At 46.8% G+C, this 26810-nt stretch overlaps 1 long non-coding RNA gene across 2 annotated transcripts; it reads left to right on the top strand.

Annotated features, from left to right (window-relative positions):
• The first annotated feature begins 8933 nt into the window (after positions 1-8933).
• Positions 8934-15930, top strand: LOC144304053 (uncharacterized). 2 transcript variants are annotated; one of them, XR_013371043.1, is made up of 5 exons: positions 8934-9095; positions 9597-9704; positions 10825-10959; positions 14049-14202; positions 14972-15930. It is a non-coding gene; the product is annotated as an uncharacterized LOC144304053 (long non-coding RNA). The 2 variants fall into 2 exon arrangements; XR_013371042.1 differs by having other exon boundaries at positions 8934-9704.
• Positions 15931-26810: the final 10880 nt, after the last annotated feature.

Here is a 26810-nt window from a genome sequence, read left to right as displayed (position 1 = left end):
CGGTTCTATCTGCAGTGGGGACGTTGGCGGACGACTCCATGGCATACTGGTCTTCTAAAAGCTCTGAGTGGAGAGGAATGCTGGGGTTGCTCAGCTACTGGAATGTGTTGAAGTTGCCAATGCTCTGCCCTGCGTCCCAACCAACCAACGATATTTTGAAGCCTAGAACCTTTTCCTGTGTGGTCCCTGAAGTCCTTTGTCCCACACCACTTCCCGAGGGAATGTGGCTGAGCGCCAGACCCTGTTCTTCCCAGTGGCCCGTGGTTTGGAAGCTGACTACAGTGCCCATCCTCGTGTCTCTGGGGTGGAAAGGAACCGTCCACCCTGACCCCGGGTGAGGCCTGCCCGGACCGTGCTGACGCCTCAGGAAGGCAGAACAACAGATACTTTGGTACAGTCCCCGCTGCGATCCTTCCGGGATAGAAGCGTCTCAGGCGACACAATCGTTTCCCGTCTCTACCTGTCACTCAACACGGCCCGGAGGTGTTCCAGTTCCACGGGCAGTTCCACTGCCCCATACGCAGCACAGGGCCCGAGGCTCGCCTCGACTACTGGCACGTTTTGGGAATGTCACTACTCCTCTCGGAGGAGCTTCCTTTTCCTCCTCTGAGAAGGACTGTGCGAGAGGATGAACCTCAAGTGGCTACTGTGGGCACTCCTGGCAGAAAACATTGCCTAGACACCTCTGCTGTCTCTCTCTGTCAAAAGGGCTGCTAGGTATCTTCCTGTGGAGCAGCTGTCTCTCCCCAGTGAAGAAGCTCTCCACATCAAGCTTCATGGGCCTGTGGCAACCTCGGTGTACAGAAGCACGTGGAAAGCAGGCCGTTTTCCTTTTTGCAAAAGACTTCTGGGATTCCATCTAACTGGCCCTGCTCCTTGTCCTTCACGTGGCAGAGCAGAAGTCACTGGGGAAGGCAGAGCAGCTCATGGTCCACTCAGTAGATGGAAAGTGCTGGTTGGGATTCCTTTCTCCAAGAATAGAGAGAAAGCGCCTAGGATTGCAGCCACATTTCGAAGCACTAACATCATTGAAAGAATACAGTAGATACACTGTCTCGGTCTCAAGTGTAGTCAGAGTCAGACAGTCAATCACTTGACCTGTCGTAGGCACGCATGTCCACAGATGGTTAGATGTGACATCTTCATGGCCGCCGCATGGGATGAATGGATCCACCCATTTCAACCACGCGGATAGAAGATAAGATCAAGGAAGGGCACTGGATGGCTCAGTCCGTGAGGTCCCTGCTTTCAGGTCAGGTCATGATCCCAGGGACCTGGCTTTGAGACCTCCTTTGGGCTCCCTGCTCAGTGGGGAGCCTGCTTTGCCCTCTCTGCCTGCAGCTCACCCTGCTTATTCTCTTTCCCTCTCTCCAAGAATTTAAAAAACTTCCTTAAAAGTGTTTGTAAAATATCAGATAAACCTCGGATTGGTCTTTGGATCCAAAAGGAGAACTTTGATGCCTCCACAGAGCAGGGTGGGAGACTACAGGGGTTTTCGCTGTCGAGCGCCTGTCAGTCCAGGATCACTCGATCTCTTTTTTCCAGTGGGAGGGCTTCATGTCGGGATGTTCTTTTGAAGACACAAATGAGTCAAAGGGAGCGGCATGTGGGGTCCTTAACCTGGATCCGAACTCTGACTCTAGACAAAGCTTATCCCGGACCCGAACCCTAATGCGAAAGCTATACTGAACCCGAACCCTAATCCTAAACCTAACCCTAACTCTAACCTGAATCCTAACTCAAATTCTAACGCCAAACAGAACCCGACCCTCACCCGACCCTAACTTTCCCGAACCTGAACCTGAACCCAAAACTGAACCCCAACCCTAACGCGACACCGCAAATCTAACCCTAATCCCAACCCGAAGCCTAACACAAAGATTAAGCATAGTTCCAAATCGAACTTAGGTGTGACATGCCACTGTGTTGGATGTATCGTGTTGGTCAAAACCCATCACGAAACACCTCGCGGTGACACAGGGATATTTATGCCACAGGTCATTATCACTGGGAGCCATTGGGAAGGCTGCGACCCCCAAAGCCCAGAAGAAGGCACCTCGGACTCATTCAAAATAGAAGAGGACACAATTGGACGGTTTGACGACAGAAGATGACCATGGCTGCATCTTGTAGCATTCCCACTCCATTATGCTGTCCCAATTGAAATGAGGCTGGAGGTAAAGTGACCATTGTGATATTACGTTGCTTGTACCCAGGTCACTTTCAAATGGTGTCCCATGCTACAACTCACCCCTTCATATCAAAGCACCATCCTTAAAATTGAGGCTCAGATACACAGGGCACCAGCTCACTTGCGTTACAAATATCACCCATAGACCTCTGATGATGTCCCTAGGAAGGAGATTCTGCCTCTTCTATCACCGTGCAGGTTGGGAACCTGGGAACTATATGAGAGACACCGTGTCTTAGATAGGTCACAGATCTGGGAAGGCAAGCACAGAAAGAAAGGTCTGAATTCAGCTCCGTCTCCAGAAAACTAGGACGTTCCTTGCATTTTCAGAGAGTTGTGGCTATGTCATTTTTGGCTTCTGATGTACAGTTAAGAAGATGGCATGGGGTAAGCGGTCATCTGCCAAGAAGGGGCTCTGGATAAGTCTGACTGAAGGGAGGGGCCCAAGGGCTGGAATCTTGAAAAAGTGACAGCACTTCCTTGGGGACAAGTGTGTAACGGATTTAGAACTCTGGTAACCAGGAAACTGCGATGAACAATGTCCTACTTTCCAGCACACTTAACTGGAGCCGGTCGGGAGAACACCTTCTGTTGCTGTTGCCGTACTTTCAGTGGCTCTGAGCTTAAGAGAGTCCAGACAGAGAGATGTTCATGTCGCTATGGACGACAGTGCGCCCCACTTCGCCCAAGCTTCTGGTTATGTGCGGGAATCCTCAACAGGTACCGCAAGGCACCTGGGGGAAGCCACTGGAGAGCAGGCCACACTGTAATCTCAGCTGAGGGGGCCCGCACCTCTATCACCCTCATTTGGTGCATGTCTGTTTGTGTATGTGTAAGAGGGTGTGTTACTGTGAGACTGTGTGTGTGAGTGTGTGTGTGTGTGTGTATGTGTGTGTAGAGGGGACAGAGAAGAGGGACATGCCCTTCCCGGTCAGAAACCAGCTGCCACGTTTTGGAAGCCTGACACATCTTTGCTGTTCAGACGCCAGATCATAGCAGGCAAGATGAGAAGGTGAGTGCTGAGGGCCAAGCTCAACTTCAATATGTAAGTCATGAGGGCAAGAGTGTCTTTCATCAGGCTTCTCGTTGCCAGATGTCCCTTCAGCTGCACCTGTGATGTGAAGCAGAGAACACGGTTTCTAAAGGGGATGTCCCCTTGTTGTGTTGTGGAAGGAGTACCCTAATATCTCTTGGCTCTGTACATATGGGACACTGTATTTGCAGTGCTCCACCCAGGAGATCTTGGAGGAGATGTTCTGTGGCTTCAACTCTTCTAACTCCCTAGACAATGATCGGGTGCTCCAGGCAAACAAGGAGCAGTGCTGTTCTGAGGTGAGAATGGGAAGAGGGTTCTCCACAGAGAGATGGCCCCCACGCAAACATGGAGAGAAACCTGGGGCCCTCCCTTAGTGTTTCCACACGAGTGCCGCACAGGCCCAAACACAAAGAGAACATGAACCTCCCCTCCTAACCTTCGGCTATGTCTGAGATGATCAGACAATGTTCCCCTAGGTTGGAACGGTGCAGAATAGATTTCCTGTTTTTGAAGAGTGGGGGTGGTTGGTTTTTTTCACTCAGAGCAATGAGTGTCTTTCCGTTTCACTCCCATTTTCCTGATTTCACCCACGCGCCCCAGGGATCCTGTGTAGAACGCAGCTCTACTGTCTTAGCACAACTTCTGCAGGCCTCACAAAAGATCACACTAAAGAGGGTGATTTAAGACAAAAGGAAGGGTGGGATGAAGCCATTGTCTATGTTTATCTCTAAGGTGTCATGTGCCAGAACACATCAGATCTTTGTTGGCCTAACGGGTCATGAGCTGTGTCCGTAGAGGTCCTCGTAGTACTCCATCAGTGGGGCTGCCTGCCACAGTGATTCAGCCATTCAACGCCATTGGCCCTTGACATGATGCCATTCTCTTGCCATGTTTGTCGTACTGCAAGGAGCAACTTGGGTGTCCCCACAGACTGTTTAAATTGCTTGATCTGCCATAACCTGGAAACCCAGTTTGGGTGGAAGCCCTCTGATGCCTCCTGACCCAAGTAGCTGGCTCTGTCTTTTTTGTGGAGATCCACACAAGAAATCTAGTATGAGGCCTAACCCTGACTCTGACCCTAACATGACCCCTATCCCTGAGGCCTAATCCTGACCCTATCCCTAAGGCCTAACCCTGAGGCCCAAACCTGACCCTAACCCTAGCCCTAACCCTAACCCTGACCCTAACCCTAGCCCTAACCCTAACCCTGACCCTAACCCTGAGGCCTAACCCTGACCCAATCCCTGAGGCCTAACCCTGAGGCCAAACCCTGACCCTATCCCTGAGGCCAAACCCTGACCCTAACGCTGACCCTCACCCCGGTCGTTACCCTGAGGCTTAACCCTGAGGCCAACCCTATCCTTAACTCTGACACTAAGCCTAACACTAAACCTAACCCTGAGGCCTATACCTGAACCTAACCCCTATTCCTGAAGCCTAACACTACCCCTAATCCTGAGGGCTAACCACTAACCCTGAGGCCAAACCCTGAGGCCTAACCCTAACTCTAACCCTGAGGCCAAACCCCAAAAACCGAGACCTTACCCTAACTCTTTCCCTAACCCCTAACCGTGAGGCCTAACCCCTAGGCCTAGCCCGAACTCTAACCCTGAGCCCTAACCCCCAACACCGAGGCCTAACCCTAACACTAACCCAAACCCTAACCCTGAGGCCTAAACCTTAGGCTTACCCCTGAGGCCTAAACCTAACCCATAACCCTGAGTCCTAATCCTTACCCTAACCCTGAATCCGAAACCTAACCCTCGGGCCTTAACCTGAAACCTAATCCTGTGGGCTAACCATTTGGCCTAACCCTGAGGCCTAAGACTAACCCTAACCCTGAAGCCTAAACCTAAACCCTAACCCTTAGGCCTAACCATAACAGTGACCCCATGCCTGACCCTAACCCTAACCCTAAACCCTAATCCTAATCCTAACCCCTACACCTAACCCCAAACCCTAACCCCTCGGCCTAACCCCTAACCCTAGCCATTAGGCCCTAACCTAACCCCTAATCCTGAGGCCTGACACTAACCGCTAACCCTGAGGCCTAACCCTAACCCTAAACCTGAGGCCTAACCCTAACACTAACCCCAACCCCTTACTTTAACCCTAAAAATGACCCCAAGCCTAACCCCTAACCCCAATTCCTCTGCCTAACCCCTAAGCCTAACCACTCGACCTAACCCGAACCCCTAACCCTGAGGCCTAACCCTAATCCCGAACACTGAGTCTAACCCTAACCCTAACTCTAACCCTAACTCTAACTTGGCAGAACCCTAAACCTTACTTTAACCCTAACCATGACCCCAAGCCTAACCCCTAACCCTAACCCTAACTCTAACCCTAACTCTAACTCGGCCGAACCCTAAACCTTACTTTAACCCTAACCATGACCTCAGGCCTAACCCCTAACCCTAATTCCTCTGCCTAACCCCTAAGCCTAACCACTCGACCTAACCCGAACCTCTAACCCTGAGGCCTAACCCTAATCCCGAACCCTGAGTCTAACCCTAACCCTAACTCTAACCCTAACTCTAACTCGGCCGAACCCTAAACCTAACCCCTCGGCCTAACCCTGAAGCCTAAACAGAAACCCTAACCATGAGGTCTAACCCTAACCCCTAACTCTGAGGCCTAAACATAACCCTGATGCCAAACCCTGAGGCCTAACCCTGAGGCCTACCCTGCAGCCTAACCCTAAGCCTGAGGTCTCACACTGAGTCCTTACCCTGATGCTTAACCCAAACGCCTAACCCTGAGGCCTAATCCTAACCCTAACCCCTAACCCTGAGGCCTAACCCCTAGGCCTAAATCTGAGGCCTAAACCTAAACCTGACTCTGAGGCCCAAACTTAACCATAACCCTGAGGCCTAAACCTAACCCTGAGGCCTAACCCTGGGTTCTAACCCTGAGACCTAAACTGAGGCCTAAGCCTAACCCTAACCCTGAGACCTAACCCAGACCCTAACCCTGAGGCCTAACCCTGACCCTGACCCTAACCCTAACCCCTAACCCTGAAACCTAAACCTAACCCTAACCCTAACCCAAATGCTGACCCTGACCCTAAACCTGATCATGACCCTAAGTTTAACCCTGACCCTAACCATAACACTAACCCTAACCCTGAACCTGACCTAACCCTAGCCCTAACCCTAACCCTAACCATAACTTTAACCCTGAGGCCTAACCCTGAGGCCTAACCCTGTGGCCTAAGCCTCACCCTTAACCAGGAGGACTAACCCTAACCCTAACCCTAAACCCTAACCCTGAGGCCGAACTCCTAGTCCTAACCCTGAGGCCTAAACCTAAACCCTAACCCTGATGTCTTACTCTAACCCTAACCATGAGGTCTAAACCTCAACATGAGGCCTAAATCTAAACCCTAACCCTGAGTCCTACCTTTACACTAACCCTGAGTCCTAAACTTAACCATTGGACCGAAACCTGAGGCCTAACACTGAGGCCTAACCCTGTGGTCTAAGCCAGAGGCCTAACCCTAACCCTAACCCTGAGGTCTAACCCTGAGGCCTAACGCTGTGGCCTAAACCTAAACCCTAAACCTTAGACCTAATGCTAACAATGACCCCAGGCCTAACCCTAACCCTAACCTTAAACCCTGATCCTAACCCTAACCCCTAGGCCTAACTCCTAACCCTACTCCCTCGGGCTAACCCGTAACCCTAACCATGAGGCCAAACCCTAAACCCTAACCCTGAGGATTAACCCTAACCCCTAACCCTGAGGCCTAATGCTAACCCTAACCCAGAGCCTTAACCCTGAGGCCTAACCCTGAGGCCTAAACCTAAACCCTAACCTTTAGGCGTAACCCTAACATGGACACCAAGACTAACCCTAACCCTAAACATAAACCCTAATCCTAACACTAACCCCTAGGCTGAACCTCTAACCCTAACCCCTTGGCCTAACCCCTAACCCTAACCCCTTGGCCTAACCCCTAACCCTAACCCCTTGGCCTACCCCTAAACCTAACCATGAGGCCAAACCCTAACCCCTAACCCTGAGGCCTAACCACAACCCTAACTCTGAGGGCAAAAACTAACACTAACCCTAACCACTTACCTTAACCCTAACCCTGACCCCAAGGCCTAAACCCTTACACTAACTCCTCGGTGTAACACCTAACCCTAACCCCTCAGCCTAACACTAACCACTAACCCTGAGCCCTAACCCTAACCCCTAACCTTAACCCTAATCCTAACCCCCTAACCCTGAGGCCTAACCCGTAGTCCTATCATGGAAGCCTATAAATAAACCCTAACGTTGAGGCCTAACCCTAACCCCTAATCCTGAGGCCTCACCCTAACCCTAACCCTCAGGCCAAACCCTAATCCTAACCCTGGGCCCCTGCCCTAACCCTAACCCTGAAGCCTAAGTCTTACCCTAACCCTAACCCTAACCCTAACCCAGAACCTGATCCTAACCCTGACCTGACCCTAACACTGACCCTAACCCTAAGCCTGACCCTCACCATAACCATGACCCTAACCCTGACCCTGACTCTAACATTTACCCTGACACTAACCCTATACCTAATCCAACCTGAACCCTAATTCTGACCCTGACCCTAACCCTAACCCTAACCCAAAGCTCACCCTAACCCTAGCCCTGAGGCCTAACCCTGAGGCCTAAACCTAACCCCTAACCCTGAGGCCTAACCCTAACCTTAACCCCTAACACTGAGGCCTAAACACTAGGCCTAAGCCTGAGGCCTAAACCTAAAGCCTAACCCTGAGGCCTAACCCTTACCCTAATCCTGAGTCTTAAACCTAACCCTAACCCTTCACACTGAGACCTAACTTCTAGGCCTAACCCTCAGGCATAAACCGAAGCCCTAACACTGAAGCCTAACCCTAACCCTAACCCTGAGGCCTAAACCTAACCCTAAGGCCTAACCCTGTGGCCTAACCATGAGGACTTACCCTGAGGCCTAACCCTAACCCTAACCCTGTGGCTTAAACCTGAGGCCTAACCCTGAGGCCTAATCCAAAACCCTAACCCTTAGGCTTAACCCTAACACTGACCCCAGGCCTAACCATCACTCTAAACCTAAAACCTAACGCTAACCCTCACCCCTAAGCTTAACCTCTAACCCTAATCCCTTAGCCTAACCCCTAACCGTAACCCTGAGGCCTAAACCTCACCCCTAACCCTGAGGCCTAACGCTAACGCTAACCCTGAGAACTAACCCTAACCCTAACCCTAAGCCTAACCCCTTACCCTAACCCTAACCCTGAAGCCTAACGATAACCCTCACCCTAACCTGAACCCTACCTCTAACCCTTACCCCTAACCCTAACTATAACCCTGAAGCCTAACCCTAACCCTGATCCTGAGGCCTAACCCTAACCTGAAACATAGATCAGTTTGGAAATTAGATGTGACATGCCATTGAGTTGGATGTATTGTGTTGGTCAGGAACCAGTCATGAGGCACCTCGAGGTGACACAGGGATATTTATGCCACAAGTCATTGTCGCTGGGAGCCATGGTGAAGGCTGTGACCCCCAGAGCCCAGAAGGAGGCACCTCTGTCTCATTCAAAATAGAACTGGAAAAATTGGACGGTTTGACTACAGAAGATCACCATGTCTGCACCTTAGAGCATTCTAAGAACTCTGGTAACCAGGAAGAACTCTGGTAACCAGGACGCTGCGTTGAACAATGTCCCTCTTTCCAACTCACTTAACTGGAGCCGGTCAAGAGAACAAGATGTTCTTTTGCGGTTGACCTAATTTCAGTGGCTCTGAGCTTAAGAGAGTCCAGACAGAGAGATGTTCATGTCGCTATGGACGTCAACTCGGTCCCCTTCGCTGAAGCTTCTGGTTATGTGCAGGAGACCTCAACAGGTACCACAAGGCACCTGGGGGAAGCCACTGGAGAGCAGGCCACACTGTAATCTCAGCTGAGGGGGCTCGAACCTCTTTCACCCCACTGGGTGTGTGTCCGTTTGTGTATGTGTAAGAGGGTGTGTTAGTGTGAGACTGTGTGTGTGAGTGTGTGTGTGTGTGTGTGTGTCTAGAGGGGACAGAGGAGAGGAACATGCCCTTCCTGGGCAGAAACCAGCTGCCACGGTTTGGAAGCCTGTCACATCTTTGGTGTTCAGACTCCAGGTCATAGTAGGCAAGATGAGAAGGTGAGTGCTGAGGGCCAAGTTCAACTTCAAGTATGTAAGTCATGAGCGCAAGAGTGTCTTTCGTGTGGCTTCTCATTTCCAGATGTCCCTTCAGCTGCCCCTGTGATGTGAAGCGGAGAACGCGGTTTCTAAAGGGGATGTCTCCTTGTTGTGTTGTGCAGGGAGTACCCTAATGTCTCTAGGCCCTGTTACATACGGGGCACTGTATTTGCAGAGCTGCACCCAGGAGATCTTGGAGGAGATGTTCTGGGGCTTCAACTCTTCTAACTCCCTAGACAATGATCGGGTGCTCCAGGCAAACAAGGAGCAGTGCTGTTCTGAGGTGAGAATGGGAAGAGGGTTCTCCACAGAGAGATGGCCCCCACGCAAACATGGAGAGAAACCTGGGGCCCTCCCTTAGTGTTTCCACACGAGTGCCGCACAGGCCCAAACACAAAGAGAACATGAACCTCCCCTCCTAACCTTCGGCTATGTCTTAGGTGATCAGACACTGTTCCCCTAGGTTGGAACGGTGCAGAATAGATTTCCTGTTTTTGAAGAGTGGGGGTGGTTGGTTTTTTTCACTCAGAGCAATGAGTGTCTTTCCGTTTCACTACCATTTTCTTGATTTCACCCACGTGCCCCAGGGATCCTGTGTAGAACGCAGCTCTACTGTCCTAGCACAACTTCTGCAGGCCTCACAAAAGATCACAATGAAGACGGTGATTTAAGACAAAAGGAAGGGTGGGATGAAGCCATTGTCTATGTTTATCTCTAAGGTGTCATGTGCCAGAACACATCAGATCTTTGTTGGTCCAACGGGTCATGAGCTGTGTCCGTAGAGGTCCTCATAGTACTCTATCATCAATGGGGCCGTCTGCCACAGTGATTCAGCCATTCAACGCCATTGGCACTTGACATGATGCCATTCTCTTACCAGGACTGCCATGCTGCAAGCAGCACCTTGTGTGTCTCCACAGACTGTTTACGTTGTTTGATCTGCCATAACCTAGAAGCCCAATTTGGGTGGAAGTCCTCTGATGCCTCCTGACCCAAGTAGCTGGCTCTGCCTTTTGTGTAGAGATCCACACAGGAAATCTTGGATGAGTTGTTCCAAGGGTTCAATTACTCCATCTCCCCCTGTGAAGCACAGGTGCATCAGCCCACTGACCACAAGCATGGCCGGTCTGGACTGAGAACAAGTCCCATTCATGGGGAAAGTCAGGACCCACAGATGATCAGGGCAAGCCAAGAAAACAGACTAGGAAGAACAGGCCCTAGGTTCCCTGGGGCCTGCCGAAGAAGGTGCTCTCCCTGATCCTTCCTCCCTAGGTCAGGAACAGACCAAGGTACATCAGCTTAGGGGAAATGCCACGGAGTCCATGCTTTGGTCTCTTCTCAGGCCCAATCTGTGGGATCTTGAGCAGCATTTGAGGTACTAACCCTCTGTGTTCTATCTGCAGTGGGATGTTTACGGATGACTCCATGGAATACTGGTCTTCATAAAAGCTCTGAGTTGAGAGAAATGCGGGTGATGCTCAGCTACTGGAATGTGTTGAAGTTGCCAATGCTCTGTCCTGCGTCCCAACCAACTAATGGTATTTTGAAGCATAGAACCCTTTTCTGTGTGGGCCCTAAAGTCCTTTTTTCCTGCACAACTTCCCGAGGGGATGGGTGTCTCTGGGCTGAGCGCCAGACCCTGTTCTTCCCAGTGGCCCGTGGTTTGGAAGCTGACTACAGTGCTCCTCCTTGTGTCTCTGGGGTGGAAAGGAACCATCCACCCTGACTCCGGGTGAGGCCTGGACCATGCGGACACTCCGCGAAGGCAGAATGGATACTTTTGTACAGTCCCTTCTGCGATCCGGCAGGAAAGGAGTCTCTCAGAAAATGAAGTCATTTTCCGTGTCTACCAGGTGTTCAGCACAGCCCAAAGGGTCCTGGGCCAGCAACTCTACAGGTGACTGACCACCCCATACACAGCACAGGGCCTGAGGCTCGCCTCTACTACCGGCATGTTTTGGGAATGTCACTGCACCTCTCTGAGCTTCCTTTTCCTCCTCTGAGAAGGGCTGTGAAGAGGACGAACATCATGGGGCTACTGTGGGCAATCCTGACAGAAAACATGGCCTAGACTTCTCTGCTGTGTGGCCCTGTTCAAAGGGCTGCTGGGCATCTTCCTGTGGAGCAGCTGTCTCTCGCCAGCGAAGAAGCTCTCCACATCAAGCCTCATGGGCCTGTGGCAACCTCGGTGTACAGAAGCACGTGGAAAGCAGGCCGTTTTCCTCTTTGCAAAAGACTTCTGGGATTCCATCTAACTGGCCCTGCTCCTTGTCCTTCATGTGTCCAGAGCAGCGGTCCGTGGGGAAGACAGAGCAGCTCATGGTCCACTCAGTAGATGGAAAGTGCTGGTTGGGATTCCTTTCTCCAAGAATAGAGATAAAGCGCCTAGGATTGCAGCCACATTTCGAAGCACTAACATCATTGAAAGAATACAGTAGATACACTGTCTCGGTCTCAAGTCTAGTCAGAGAGTCAGACAGTCAATCACTCGACCTGTCGTAGGCACGCATGTCCACAGTTGGTTAGATGTGACATCTTCATGGCCGCCGCATGGGATGAATGGATCCACCCACATTTTGACCACGCGGACGGATGATAAGATCAAGGAAGGGCACTGGGTGGCTCAGTCAGTGAGGCCCCTGCTCTCAGGTCAGGCCATGATCCCAGGGACCTGGTTTTTTTGCCCTCTCCCCCTGCAGCTCACCCTGCTTATTCTCTTTCCCTCTCTCCAAGAATTTAAAAAACTTCCTTAAAAGTGTTTGTAAAATATCAAGTAAACCTCGGATGGTCTGAATCCAGTGCGAGAAATTTGATGCATCAAAGGGTTTCCACCCAAACTGGGTTTCCAGGTGATGGCAGATCAAGCAACTTAAACAGTCTCTGGGGTCACACAAGTTGCTCCTTGCAGCTCGGCAGACATGCAAGAGAATGGCATCATGTCAAGTGCCCAGGGCCTTGAAAAGCTGAATCACTGTGACAACGGCCCCATTGATGGAGTACTGCAAGGCCCTCTAAGGACACAGCTCATGACCTATTTGGCCTACAACGATCTGATGTATTCTGGCACATGACACCTTAGAGATAAGCATGGAGAATGGCTTCATCTCACCCTTCCTTTTGTCTAAGTCACCGTCTTCAGTGTGATGTTTTGTGTGGTCTGCAGACCTTGTTTAACGACAGAGGTGCTGGGTTCTACACAGGATATTTGGGGCACGTGGGTGAAATAAGGAAAATGGTAGTGAAACGCAAAGACACTCATTGCTCTGAGTGAAACAAGCAAACTGCCCCCGCTCCTCAAAAACATTAAATCTATTCTGCACCATTCCAACCTAGGGGAACAGTGTCTTATCACCTCAGACATCGCTGGAGGTTAGGAGTGGAGGTTCAGGTCTCTTTGCGGTTTGGCCTATGAGGCAGTCATGTGGAAACACTAAGGGAGGGCCCCAGGTTTCTCTCCATGTTTGTGTGGGGACCATCTCTCTGTGGAGAACCCTCTTCCCATTCTCACCTCAGAACAGCACTGCTCCTTGTTTGCCTTGTGCACCCGATCATTGTCTAGGGAGTTTGATATGCTGAAGCCCCAGAACATCTCCTCCAAGATATTCTGGGTGCAGCTCTGCAAATACAGTGCCCCGTATGTGCAGGGCCAGGAGACATTAGGGTACCCCCTGCACAACACCCAAAGGGACATCCCCTTTTTAAATCATGTTCTCCGCTTCACATCACAGGGGCACCTGAAGAGACATCTGCCAAGGAGAAGTCAGATGAAAGAGACTCTTGCGCTCATGACTTACATACTCGTAGTTGAGCTTGGCCCTCAGCGCTCACCTTCTCATCTTGCCTGCTATGGCCTGGGGTCTGAACACCAAAGATGTGACAGGCTTCCAAACCATGGCAGCTGGTTTCTGCCCAGGAAGGGCATGTTCCTTTCTGCTGTCCCATCTCCACACAGACAAGCACACAAACACACACACACACACACACACACACACACACAGTCTCACACAAACACACTCTTACATACACAAACAGGCACACACACAATGAGCCTGAAGGAGGTTCGAGCCCCCTCAGCTGAGATTACAGTGTGACCTGCTCTCCAGTGGCTTCCCCAGGTGCCTTGTAGTACCTGTTGAGGTTTCCCGCATATAACCAGAAGCTTCGGTGAAGAGGGCCGAGCTGACGTCCATAGCGACATGAACATCTCTCTGTCTGGACTCTCTTTTGCCCAGAGCCACTGAAAGTAGGGCAACAGCAACAGAACATCTTGTTCTCTAGTTAAGTGCGCTGGAAAGAAGGACATTCTTCAATGCAGCATCCTGGTTACCAGAGTTCTAAATCCACTACACTCTTGTCTCCAAGGAAGTGACATCACTTTTTCAAGATTCCAGCCCTTGGGCCCCTCCCTTCAGTCAGACCTATCCAGACCCCCTTCTTAGCAGATGACTGCTTACCCCATGCCATCTCCTTAACTGTACATCAGGAGTCAAAAATGCCATAGCCACAACTCTCTGAAAATGTAAGGAAGGTCTTACTTTTCTGGAGACGGAGCTGAATTCAGACCTTTCTTTCTGTGCTTGCTTTCCCAGATCTGTGACCTATCTAACCCACCATGTCTCTCACATAGTCCCCAGGTTCCCACCCTGCACGGTGATAGAAGAGGCAGAATCTCCTACCTTGGGACATCATCAGGGGTCTATTGATGATCTTTGTAATGCATGTGAGCTGGTGCCCTGTGTATCTGAGGCGCAATTTTAAGGATGGTGCATTGACATGTGGAGGTGAGTTTTGGGGTGGAGTACCACTTGAAAGTGGTCTCGGTTCCAGCAACAGAATATTACAATGATCACTTTACCTCCGGCCTCATTTCAATGGGGGCACCATGATGGGGTGGGAATGCTCCAAAATGCATACATGGTCATCTTCTGTTGTCAAACCCTCCAAATGTGTCCTGTTCTATTTTGAATGAGTCTGAGGTGCCTCCTTCTGGGCTCTGGGGGTCATAGCCTTCACCATGGCTCCCAGCGATAATGACCTGTGGCATAAATATTCCTGTGTCACCCCGAGGTGTTTTGTGACTGGGATCTGAACAACAGGATACATCCAACACAATGGCATGTCACATCTAAGTTCCAAATTGAACTATGCTTAGGGTTAGGGCTAGCATTTGGATTGGGGTTAGGGTTAGTTTTACGGTGTAGGGTTAGGTTTATGTTTAGGGTTAGGGTTAGTGTTTAGGGTGAGTGTAAGAGTTACTGTTTAGCTTAGCGATTAGGGTTATGGTTTTTGGGTAGAGTTAGGTTTCAATTTTGGCTTCAGGTCCAAGTTCTGGAAGGTTAGCGTTGGGTGAGTGTTCGTGTTCTGGTTGGGGTTAGAATTCCGATTAGCATTCGGGTTAGGGTTAGCGTTAGGTTTAGGGTTAGGGTTCTTGTCCTAGATCGGGTTAGCATTTGGTTTCGATATCAGGATAAGGTTTGTTTAAGGTTAGGGTTCGGGTCTAGGTAACGTAACCCACAAGTGGCTCCCTTTGACTCATTTGTCTCTTCACAGGAACACTCCGACATGAAGCCCTCCTAATGGAAATCAAGAGATCTATGTGATCCTGGGCTGACAGTCGCTCTCCAGCGACAACTATGGTAGTCTCCCAACCTGCTCTGTGGAGGCATCAAGGTTCTCCTTGTGGATCCAAAGACCAATCCGAGGTTTACTTGATATTTTACAAACACTTTTAAGGAAGTTTTTAAATTCTTGGAGAGAGGGAAAGAGAATAAGCAGGGTGAGCTGCAGGGGGAGAGGGCGAAGCAGGCTCCCCAGTGTGCTGGGAGTCCAATGGAGGTCTCAAAGCAAGGTCCAAGGAATCATGGCCTAACCAGAAAGCAGGAGCCTCACTGACTGAGCCACCCAGTGCCCTTCCTTGATCTTATCTTCCATCCGAGTGGTCGAAATGTGGGTGGATCCATTCATCCCATGCGGCGGCCATGAGTTCCTTCAATAATTTGGCTTTTGTGGACATTGCTGCTATAAACATCGGAGTGCATGTGTCCTAGCATTTCCCTGCATCTGTATCTTGGGAAAATCCCCAGCAGTGCAATTGCTGGGTCATAGGGCAGATCTATTTTTACTCTTTGTGGAACCTTCATACTGTTTTCCAGAGTGGCTACACCAATTCACATTCCCACCAACAGTGCAGGAGGGTTCCCCTTTCTCCACATCCTCTCCAAAATTTGTATTTTCCTGCTTTGTTAATTTTCCCAATTCTCACTGGTGTGAGGTGGGATCTCATTGTGGTTTTGATTTGTATTTCCCTGATGGCAAGTGATCGGGAGCATTTCCTCATGTGCTTGTTGGCCATGTCTATGTCTCCCTCTGTGAGACTTCTGTTCATGTCTTTGGGCTGTTTCATGATTGGATTGTTTGTTTCTTTGTTTTTTTTTTAATTTAATTTTATTTTTTAAAAGTTTAATTAATTAATTAATTTATTTATTTATTTATTTATTATAGACAGAGAGAGAGAGAGAGAGAGAGAGAGAGAGGCAGAGACACAGGCAGAGGGAGAAGCAGGCTCCATGCCGGGAGCCCGATGCGGGACTTGATCCCGGGACTCCAGGATCATGGCCTGGGCCAAAGGCAGGCGCTAAACCGCTGAGCCACCCAGGGATCCCCTGTTTGTTTCTTTGCTGCTGAGTTTAATAATTTCTTTGTAGATTTGGAAATTAGCCCTTTATCTGATACATCATCTGCAAATATCTTCTCCCATAATGTCCGTTGTCTTTTAGTTTTGTTGACTCTTTCTTCTGCTGTGCAAAACCTTCTTTTTTTATGATGTCCCAATAGTTCCTTTTGCTTTTGTTTCTCTTGCCTCCATGGATGAATCTTGCAAGAAATTACTGGGGCCAAGTTCAAAAACTGTTTTGCCTGTGTTCTCCTCTAGGATTTTGATGGAATCTTGTCCCACATTAAGAGCTTTCATCCATTTTGAATTTAACTTTTTTATGGTACAAGTGAGTTGTCTAGTTTCATGCTTCAGCATGTGGATGTCCAATTTTGCCAACAACATTTATTAAGTAGACTGTCTTTTTTCCACTGGATAGTCTTTCCTCCTTTGTTGAATACTAGTTGACCATAAAGTTGAGGGTCCACTTCTGGATTCTCTCTTATGTTCCATTGATCTATGTGTCTGTTTTTGTGCCAGTACCACACTGTCTTGTTGACCATAGCTTTGTGGTACAACGTGAAATCTGGCATTGTGATGCCCCCAGCTATGGTTTTGTTTTTTAAAATTCCCCTGGCTATTCGGGGTCTTTTCTGATTCCACACAAATCTTAAGATGATTTGTTCCAACTCTCTGAAGAAAGTCTATGGTATTTTATAACCTCCACGTGTTTGAAGTCCTTCCAAGCTTCTTGTTGTGATTTACTTCTAATTTCAAGGCATTGTGGTCTGAGAATATGCAGGGGACAATCCCAATCTTTTGTTATCAGTTCAGACCCAATTTGTGACCCTGTATGTCTTCTATTCTGGATAAAGTTCCATATGCACTTGAGAAGAATGTGTATTCGGTTGAGTTCGGATGTAAAGTTCTGTAGATATCTGTGAAATCCATCTGGTCCAGTGTATCATTTAAAGCTCTCATTTCTTTGGAGATGTTGGTTTAGAAGACCTATCGAGTGTAGAAAGCGCTAGATTGAAGTATAACTACATTATTATCTAAGTATGTCTTAATTTTGGTTATTAATTGATATATTTGGGAGCTCCCACATTCGGGGCATATATATTGATGAATGTTAAGTCCTCTTGTTGGATAGATCCTTTAAGTATGATATAGTGTCCCTCTTCATCTCTCACTACAGTCTTCAGGGTAAATTTTAGTTTATCTGATATAAGGATGGCTACCCCTGCTTTCTTTTGAGAACCATTTGTTTTTTTGTTTTTTTTTAATTTTTTTTAATTTTTATTTATTTATGATAGTCACAGAGAGAGAGAGAGAGAGAGAGGCAGAGACACAGGCAGAGGGAGAAGCAGGCTCCATGCACCGGGAGCCCGATGTGGGATTCGATCCCGGGTCTCCAGGATCGCGCCCTGGGCCAAAGGCAGGCACCAAACCGCTGCGCCACCCAGGGATCCCTCTTTTGAGAACCATTTGAATGGTAAATGGTTCTCCAACCATTTTTTTTCAGGCTGTAGGTGTCCTTCTGTCTAAAATGAGTCTCTTGTAGACAGCAAATACATGGGTCCTGCTTTTTTATCCAGTCTGACACCCTGCGCCTTTTGATGGGGTCATTAAGCCCGTTCACGTTCAGAGTTACTATTGAAAGATATGAGTTTAGTGTCATCATGATATCTATTCAGTCTTTGTTTTTGTGGATTGTTCCACTGGACTTCTTCTTAAAGGGGAATTTTAAGAGTCCCCCCTAAAATTTCTTGCAGAGCTGCTTTGGAGGTCACATATTTTTTCAGTTCCTGCCTGTCTTGGAAGCTCTTTATCTCTCCTTCCATTCTGAATGAGAGCCTTGCTGGATAAACTATTCTTTGCTGCATGTTCTTCTCATTTAGGACTCTGAATATATCCTGCCATCCCCTTCTGGCCTGCCAGATCTCTCTGGAGAGGTCAGCTGTTAATCTAATATTTCTCCCCATAAAATTTAGAGATGTCTCTTGCTGCTTTAAGGATCTTCTCTTTATCTTTGGAATTTGCAAGTTTCACTATTAAATGCAGAAGATTTAACCGGTTTTTATTGATTTTGGGGTGTGTGTGTGTGTGAATCTATTTCCTGGATGTGAATGCCTGTTTCCCTTCCCATGTTAGGAAAGTTTTCAGCTATGATTTGTTCAAATACATATTCTGGACTTCTGTCTCTTTCGGCGCCCTCAGGAACCCCATTTAAATGTACATTTTTCTTCCTCAGGCTGTCATTTATTTCCCTTAATCTATCCTCGTGATTTTTTAGTTGTTTGTCTCTTTTTTCCTCCGTTTCCCTCTTTGTCATCAACTTGTCTTCTATGTCACTCACTCATTCTTCCACTTCGTTAACCCTCATCGTTAGGACTTCTAGTTTGGAATGCATCTCATGTATTGATTTTTAAATTCTGTCTGATTAGATCTAAATTCTGCAGTCATGAAGTTTTTTAAGTCCTTTATGCTTTCTTCTAGAGCCACGAGTAGCTTTAAGATAGTGCTTCTGAATTGGCTTTCTGACATTGAATTTTTTTTTTATTTATTTATGATAGTTACAGAGAGAGAGAGAGAGAGAGGCAGAGACACAGGCAGAGGGAGAAGCAGGCTCCATGCACCGGGAGCCTGACGTGGGATTCGATCCCGGGTCTCCAGGATCGCGCCCTGGGCCAAAGGCAGGCGCTAAACCACTGCGCCACCCAGGGATCCCTGACATTGAATTTTAATCCAAATTTTGTAACTCTGTGAGTGATGACTGTTTCTGGTTCTTTTTTTGAGGTGAGGTTTTCCTTCTCGTCATTTTGCTCAGTGCAGAGTGGCCAAAAACAAGTTGTATTGGGAAAAGCAGAAAAAGAGAGAAGAGAAAGAAGAAAAGAAAAAGAAAAAAAGAAAAGAGAAGGAAAGAAGAAAGGGGGAAGCAAACAGAAAACAAAAAACAAGGGGGAGTGTCCTCTGATTTTATATACTGTAAATCCCTTGACTTCCCCCAGAACTTTCTAGTGTCTCTTGGTCAATAACTTGCTTTTCCTCTGACCTTCTAGCTGGTTTTCTGGGGGAGGGGTCTGCTGTGCCGATTCTTAGGTGTTAGCACTTGGGAGAGCTGCTCAGCCTCCTGCCTTGTGCAGGGCTCAGTGAAAGTTGCTTACCTGTTTATCCCGTGAGGCCACCGTGAAGCTCAGTGGGGGTTGTTTATCCTGTGAAGCCTCAGGAGGTAAAACAACAGTAGCAGCGACCAGCTTTCCAGCCCCAGAGTCACCCCCTAAAGGAAATATGGAGCTCTCAGTCCACTGGGGCCTAGATGCTCTGGGGGCGGGGCCGCTGATCTGCCCAGCTTGGGACAGAAGCGTCCTTGCTGTCCTGTACCCTCCCGGTCTCTGCCTATCCCGTGGGGTGTGCCGGATCTTGGGTTGTGTTCCCAGCCCCCTGTGCTTCCGGGCCTGTGCTGTTGGAATCGCGGTCCTGGCTGCACAGCTCCCTCTGCCCAGAGCCTCTGCCCGAGCTGCCCCCAAGCTGCTCCCGGGTCCAGCCGTGCACGCACTACAGCCCTTTCGGGAGCTCGGCTGCGAGGTTTGGCGTGCTCTCCCTGGGACACAGGTCCTCTGTTAGTGTCCCAGGGAGCCTGAGGGCATCCCGCCCCTCCTGGGATCCTGCTCCAACTCCCTGCGAGCGCACCTTTCCATCCAGGAGGATTGTTTGAAGCTCCTGCTTCTCCGGGACAGGGCTTTCCTGTCCTGGGTGCACTCGCTGCGGCCTTAGCCTGGCTCCTCGCAGGGCCCCTCCCCCTTGGATGCCTTTTGTTTCTTTATTTCTTTTTTCCCATCTTCCTACCTTGATAGAAGCGTGAACTCTTTTCACTGTAGCATTCCAGCTGTTCTCTCTTTAAATCTCAGGCCGAATTCATAGGTTTTCAGGATGATTTGAAGGCTATCTAGGTAATTTGGTGGGGACAGGTGACTTGGGGACCCTACTCTTCTGCCATCTTTCCCGCCTCTATAATGTCTTCCTGACCTTTCTTTTGGGACAAATTCCTCCATCGTGTCAACTTGGCTAAGTTTTTATCTTTCATATGTTATTAAGGGTTGTTCTGTTTCTTGCACCTCGGAATAGTACTAAATTTGAAAAAGTCATACAGTGTCCAGAGCCTGGCACTTAAGGAAGTGTTTTTGGTGTATGCTGTGTGAATTCTGCTGTTGTGTTTTGACAGCTCTTTCCCACACGTCCATCCTCTGTAGAGTTCCTCCTTCCTGGCAGTGTGGAGTTTTGGGGACTTTATTGAGGTGTGGTTTGATTTGTTCATTAAGAAATGCCTGAAATAAAAGGAAAGAAAGAAGAAGAAAAAAAGGGAGTGGGTGGGAGAAGCCTACTCCAAAAAGAAAGGGAAAGGGAACCAACACAACACAAAAACAACAAAAAAAACTATAGTCTGATTTCAAAGAAAAAGAAAAAAAAGATTCCTGAGTCAAAAAATAAAAATAATAAAAGAGAAGAGAGAAAAGGAAATGTAAAAACAAACAAAGAGAAAACCGTAAGCCCTATTCCAAAGGAAAAAGAATAAAAAAAGTAAGACAAATGAAAAAAAAATGCCACCAGGTCCTATTTCTTTCAGAACTGAAGGGGAGAATATGGGGCACTGTATTCTCAGTAAACTTGTTTCAGGTAGAGTCCTGTCTGTGTGCTCTTCTGGGAGAAAGGATAGCTGAGTTGGCTCTGAGTCACCTGTCCCAGTAAAGAAAAACAGTTGCCTAGCACCAGGGTGCAGGATATGATGTCAATGGCTTCCACCCCTATTGGGGGGCACTGTGTTGCCCTCTGATGTCCAACAGTGTTTTCAGCCTGGGTAAAATGGTGACACCCCCCTCTGTTCAGGAAGTCCTCAATGAAGCCAAGACCATCAGGGAGCCAGTGCCAGGTATCTTGCATTTATCTCTGGTGAGGCTGGGATTCAAAGCTCCAATTCATAAAGGAGCCACCACCACTTGGATGTGCTTCCTCCTCTGCATTAGAGGCTCCATACACTCTGACTATGTTCTTTGTCACAGAAAACCAGTCTTCTGCCCTTGAAGTGGGCACGTTCTATGCTGTGGCACCTCAAATAGTAGTAACCAGGCTATCCCCTCTCTGCACAGGCCTCTGTCCCTTGCAGATTAAAGCCCATTTGTTGATGCCTACAGTGTCTTTTGTCCTTGGAGACAGTATATATCCTCTTCCCTATGTAATCCAGAAAGGGGAAGAATCTCTCCCAGTGTGACCCATGAGAACCCTACACCACTTTGTGCCTGCTCCCCATCCAAAGTCTTCCTTCTCACCAGGAGCACTCACTACAGCTCCATTCTGGAGAAAGTATCACACTTCCCAAAGCTCAGAGTTTGAGCTATGATCACTGTAAAAAACCTGTGCCACTCAGCTCCCCCAACTCCCCAGTCTGTGGTCCAATAGGTTTTCTTTTTTTGTGTGTGTGAACCTACATCTCCTCTCTCAACCTCTCTTTCTCTTAACTTTCCCTATACAAAGAGTTCCCTCCCCTGTGCAGCAGGGTAGCTCTCTCCCTTAACTCACTTCCACAGACCTCCACCTGCCACATTGTCTCCCAACAACTATGGAAATCCTTCTTCCAATACTCAGATCCATTTCCTGGGTATTTCAAGTGATCAATACAGCTGTGTTCCAGGGATGAGGAAAGCCCAGGTCCCCCTCCTTCTCTGCCATCCTAGCTCCAACCCACCCCAGGTGTTTTTCAAACCGCTGCTTCTCTGCAGGGCTGATTGTCGTGCTTTTTTTAAGGACAGGGGTTCAGCTTTCTATTGCCTTCCAGGTCCACCAATGAGCCACTGATTTTTAAAATTCCAGGCTTTGAGTCCCTCTGTTTGTAAGAAATCATGCAATTCAGCCTCTCTGGTTTTCTGACATCTTTTTTTAATTTTTTTTTAAAATTTTTTTTATTTATTTATGATAGTCACAGAGAGAGAGAGAGAGGCAGAGACACAGGCAGAGGGAGAAGCAGGCTCCATGCGCCGGGAGCCCGACGTGGGATTCGATCCCGGGTCTCCAGGATCGCGCCCTGGGCCAAAGGCAGGCGCCAAACCGCTGCGCCACCCAGGGATCCCTGACATCTTTTTTTAAATAAAAAAAATCCCAGAGAAAGCTTTTGTTTGTTTTGTTTTGTTTTGTTTTTCTTGCACTCATTTTCAATCAAGAAGGCAAGTGTCCACATTTATCTTTCTTTTGTGAAGATTTATATTTCTTATTCAAGTTTTGAGAGAGATGGTTTATCCTGGTTTAGGCTCAATATATCTACAAGCAACACAAATTATCCACTGTGTATGAACACTGAACTGCTTTGTTACTTAATTGTATAACGTCCAGAAAAATCCAAAACATGGGCCGACACTTCCACTTACCTATGATGATCTGTTTCAGAATTTGTTATCTATTTTTGCCTTTGTAGACATTGTAGATTTTACTTATTTTTCCACCAGTTCAACCACTCATCCTTTCATTTTCTTTTTAAAAATTTTTCAGAACTTTTAGAATTCTTTTACCAGAAGGATCTTTGAAGGATCTGAGTGCCATCTATTAGGAAATGAAGGCTCTTCTTTATGTTCCCAAGGCTTGATTTTTATTACTGTTTTTTTTTTACTATAACTGTATATATTGCCTTTTATTTTACTGGACAATGTATTAATTTCCTGTGTATACTGTAATAAATTATGACAAAATAAATTTTTGTTTCTTTCTTCTTCGTTCACTTTTTCTTCTATATTTTTCTTTTTTCTTTTTCTCTTTTCTTTCCTTCTTTCTCACCTCTTTTTCCCCTTTTCCCAATACAACTTATTTTTCACCACTCTGCACTGAGCAAAATGACTAGAAGGAAACCTCACCTCAAAAGAAAGAATCAGAAACAGTCCTCTCTCCCACAGAGTTACAAAATTTGGATTGCACTTCAATGTCAGAAAGCCAGTTCAGAAGCACTATTATAAAGCGACTGGTGGCTCTAGAAAAAAGCACAAAGGACTCAATAGACTTCATGACTGCAGAATTTAGATCTAATCAGGCAGAAATTAAAAATCAATTGAATGAGATGCAATGCAAACTTGTTAGAAGTCCTAACGATGAGGGTTAACGAGGTGGAAGAATGACGGAGTGACATAGAAGACAAGTTGATGGCAAAGAGGGAATATGAGGAAAAAAGAGACAAACAACTAAAAGACCATGAGGATAGGTTAAGGGAAATAAGTGATAGTCTGAGGAAGAAAAATCTACGTTTATTTGGGGTTCTTGAGGACGTCAAAAGGGACAGAGGTCCAGAATATGTATTTGAACAAATCATAGCTGAAAACTTTCCTAATCTGGGAAGGGAAACAGGCATTCAGATCCAAGAAATAGAGATATCTCCCCCTAAAATCAATAAAAACCATTCAACACCTCGATATTTAATACTTAAACTTGCAAATTCGAAAGATAAAGAGAAGATCCTTAAAGCAGCAAGAGACAAGAAATCCCTGACTTTTATCGGAAGGAGTATTAGGTTAACAGCAGACCTCTCCACAGACCTGGCAGGCCAGAAAGGGCTGGCAGGATATATTCAGGGTCCTAAATGAGAAGAACATGCAACCAAGAATACTGCATGCAGCAAGGCTCTCATTCAGAATGGAAGGAGAGATAAAGAGCTTCCAAGACAGGCAGGAACTGAAAGAATATGTGACCTCCAAACCAGCTCTGCAAGAAATTTTAGGGGGGACTCTTAAAATTCCCCTTTAAGAAGAAGTCCAGTGGAACAATCCACAAAAACAAAGACTGAATAGATATCATGATGACACTAAACTCATATCTTTCAATAGTAACTCTGAACGTGAACGGGCTGAATGACCCCATCAAAAGGCGCAGGGTTTCAGACTGGATAAAAAAAGCAGGACCCATCTATTTGGTGTCTACAAGAGACTCATTTTAGACAGAAGGACACCTACAGCCTGAAAATAAAAGGTTGGAGAACCATTTACCATTCAAAGGGTCCTCAAAAGAAAGCCGGGGTAGCCATCCTTATATCAGATAAACTAAAATTTACCCCGAAGACTGTAGTGAGAGATGAAGAGGGACACTATATCATACTTAAAGGATCTATCTAACAAGAGGACTTAACAAACCTCAATATATATGCCCCAAATGTGGGAGCTGCCAAATATATCAATGAATTAATAACCAAAGTTAATATACTTAGAAAATAATACACTTATACTTGGTGACTTCAATCTAGCGCTTTCTACCCTCGATAGGTCTTCTAAACACAACATCTCCAAAGAAACGAGAGCTTTAAATGATACACCGGACCAGATGGATTTCACAGATATCTACAGAACTTTACATCCAAACTCAAATGAATATACATTCTTCTCAAGTGCACATGGAACTTTCTCCAGAATAGACCACAAACGGGGTCACAAATCAGGTCTGAACCGATACCAAAAGTTTGGGATCGTCCCCTGCATATTCTCCGAAAATAATGCCTTGAAATTAGAACTAAATCATAGCAAGAAGTTTGGATGGCCTTCAAACACGTGGAGGTTAAGGACCATCCTGTAAAAGATGAAAGGGTCAACCAGGAAATTAAGGAAGAATTAAAAAGATTCATGGAAACTAATGAGAATGAAGATAAAACCATCCAAAATCTTTGGGATGCAGCAAAAGCAGTCCTAAGGGGGAAATACGTCACAATACAAGCATCCATTCAAAAACTGGAAAGAACTCAAATACAAAAGCTAACCTTACACCTAAAGGAGCTAGAGATAAAACAGCAGATAGGCCTACACCCAGCAGAAAAAGAGAGTTAATAAAGATTCGAGCAGAACTCAACGAAATCGAGACCAGAAGAACAGTGGAACAGATCAACAAAACCAGGAGTTGGTTCTTTGAAAGAATTAATAAGATAGATAAACCATTAGCCAGCCTTATTAAAAAGAAGAGAGAGAAGACTCAAATTAATAAAATCATGAATGAGAAAGGAGAGATCACTACCAACACCAAGGAAATACAAACGATTTTAAAAACATATTATGAACAGCTATAGGCCAATAAATTAGGCAATCTAGAAGAAATGGACGTATTCCTGGAAAGCCACAAACTACCAAACTGGAACAGGAAGAAATAGAAAACCTGAACAGGCCAATAACCAGGGAGGAAATTGAAGCAGTCATCAAAAACCTCCCAAGACAGAAAAGTCCAGGGCCAGATGGCTTCCCAGGGGAATTCTATCAAACGTTTAAAGAAGAAACCATACCTATTCTCCTAAAGCTGTTTGGAAAGATAGAAAGAGATGGAGTACTTCCAAATTCGTTCTGAGGCCAGCATCCCCTTATTTCCAAAACCAGACAAAGACCCCAGCAAAAAGGAGAATTACAGACCAATATCCCTGATGAACATGGATGCAAAAATTCTCAACAAGATACTAGGCAATAGGATCCAACAGTACATTAAGAAAATTATTCACTATGTATGACCAAGTAAGATTTATTCCCGGGACACAAGGCTGGTTCAACACTTGTCAAACAATGTGATTCCTCATATCAGCAAGAGAAAAACCGAGAACCATATGATGCTCTCATTAGATACAGAGAAAGCATTTGACAAAATACAGCATCCATTCCTGATCAAAACTCTTCAGAGTGTAGGGATAGAGGGAACATTCCTCAACATCTTAAAAGCCATCTATGAAAAGCCCACAGCAAATATAATTCTCAATGGGTAAGCACTGGGAGCCTTTCCCCTAAGATCAGGAACAAGACAGGGATGTCCACTCTCACCACTGCTATTCAACTTAGTACTGGAAGTCCTAGCCTCAGCAATAAGACAACAAAAAGACATTAAAGGCATTCAAATTGGCAAAGAAGTAGTCAAATTCTCCCTCTTCGCCGATGACATGGTACTCTACATAGAAAACCCAAAAGCCTCCACCCCAAGATTGCTAGAACTCATACAGCACTTTGGTAGTGTGGCAGGATACAAAACCAATGCCCAGAAATCAGTGGCATTTCTATACACTAACTGAGACTGAAGAAAGAGAAATTAAGGAGTCAATCCTATTTACAATTGCACCCAAAAGCATAAGATACCTAGGAATAAACCTAACCAAAGAGGTAAAGTTTCTATACCCTAAAAACTATTGAACACTTCTGAAAGAAATTGAGGAAGACACTAAGAGTTGGAAAAATATTCCATGCTCATGGATTGGCAGAATTAATATTGTGAAAATGTCAATGTTACCCAGGGCAATTTACAGGTTTAATGCAACCCCTAGCAAACTACCATGGACTTTCTTCAGAGAGTTAGAACAAATTATTTTAAGATTTGTGTGGAATCAGAAAAGACCCCAAATAGCCAGGGGAATTTTAAAAAAGAAAATCATATCTGGGGGCATCACAATGCCAGATTTCAGGTTGGACTACAAAGCTGTGATCATCAAGACAGTGTGGTTCTGGCAGAAAAACCGACACATAGATCAATGGAACAGAATAGGGAACCCAGAAGTGGACCCTCAACAGTATGGTCAACTAATATTTGATAAAGGAGGAAAGACTATCCATTGGAAGAAAGACAGTCTCTTCAATACATGGTGCTGGGAAAATTGGAATCTGCATGCAGAAGAATGAAAATAGACCACTCTCTTGCACGAGACACAAAGATAAACTCAAAATGGATGGAAGATCTTAATGTGAGACAAGATTC

The sequence above is a fragment of the Canis aureus genome, chromosome 33 (genome assembly GCF_053574225.1).
Source record: "Canis aureus isolate CA01 chromosome 33, VMU_Caureus_v.1.0, whole genome shotgun sequence".
Taxonomy (NCBI): Eukaryota; Metazoa; Chordata; class Mammalia; order Carnivora; family Canidae; genus Canis; species Canis aureus.
This window is presented reverse-complemented; position numbering and strand designations above follow the sequence as displayed.